Genomic DNA, 1180 nt, shown 5'->3' with positions numbered 1-1180 from the left:
CCCCCGCGCCTGTGGAATGAATGTTTTGCGAGCGGGGGCCGCCTTGCGCCGCGCCTGCGTGATGTATTTGTTTGTCTGCTGAGAAGCCTTTGGGAGGGGCAGGCGGCCAGCGGAGGCCAAAGAAGTGAGCAGACCGTTTGTTTGTTTGCAGATATTGTTATTTCCTGCGGGCGTTAGCCGCGCCGCCTTCTGCGAGGGGCCGCGTTGGGGAGCTGGCGGGCGCGGCTCTGCCCCCGCCGCTCCGCGAGCTCCCTGCGTGCCCGGCCGCGGCAAAAAAACGCCTGGATGTAATAAATAGTCGTTTATTTTTGCGTGCTGGGCACGTATCCCTTTGGAAGCGGAGCGGCGGGCACAACCTGCCGAAGTGTTTGTTTTCTCGTGTTTTTTGTTCCCCTTTCCCCCGTGGGTGGTGCCTGGGGGCGCAGGAGGCCCCCCACCACGAGGGCGCCTTTTCCCTCTTGAGTGCTTGTTTTTCTTTTTCTTTTCTTTTTAGTTTTGGTTCTGTTTTGGTTTGTGTGTTTTTGTGCTACGGCCCCCTCCGCGCAGTCCGTACGCCGCGTGCGCTGAGAGTGGCGGCGGTGACGTCCTTCCTGTGCGGGGGAGTGCGCTCCGGCGTGTGTAACTGCTGCGTGCGCATTGCGTGTGTGTGGGGCCGCCGGCAGCGACGGTGCGGACGTCCCCCGCGCCTGTGGAATGAATTGTTTTGCGAGCGGGGGCCCGCCTTGCGCCGCGCCTGCGTGATGTATTTGTTTGTCTGCTGAGAAGCCTTTGGGAGGGGCAGGCGGCCAGCGGAGGCCAAAGAAGTGAGCAGACCGTTTGTTTGTTTGCAGATATTGTTATTTCCTGCGGGCGTTAGCCGCGCCGCCTTCTGCGAGGGGCCGCGTTGGGGAGCTGGCGGGCGCGGCTCTGCCCCCGCCGCTCCGCGAGCTCCCTGCGTGCCCGGCCGCGGCAAAAAAAACGCCTGGATGTAATAAATAGTCGTTTATTTTTGCGTGCTGGGCACGTATCCCTTTGGAAGCGGAGCGGCGGGCACAACCTGCCGAAGTGTTTGTTTTCTCGTGTTTTTTGTTCCCCCTTTCCCCCGTGGGTGGTGCCTGGGGGCGCAGGAGGCCCCCCACCACGAGGGCGCCTTTTCCCTCTTGAGTGCTTGTTTTTCTTTTTCTTGTTTCTTCCTTTTTAG

At 60.8% G+C, this 1180-nt stretch overlaps 2 annotated features.

Moving 5' to 3' along the window:
• Positions 1-466: 466 nt before the first annotated feature.
• Positions 467-525: a sequence feature (A-rich).
• Positions 526-1147: 622 nt separating this feature from the next.
• Positions 1148-1178: a sequence feature (A-rich).
• Positions 1179-1180: the final 2 nt, after the last annotated feature.

Source organism: Trypanosoma conorhini, assembly GCF_003719485.1.
Source record: "Trypanosoma conorhini strain 025E chromosome Unknown Tco_14.4_contig_00978, whole genome shotgun sequence".
NCBI classification, from domain to species: Eukaryota; Euglenozoa; class Kinetoplastea; order Trypanosomatida; family Trypanosomatidae; genus Trypanosoma; species Trypanosoma conorhini.
The sequence above is the reverse complement of the archived record's forward strand: the minus strand, read 5'-3'. Positions and strand labels throughout refer to the sequence as shown.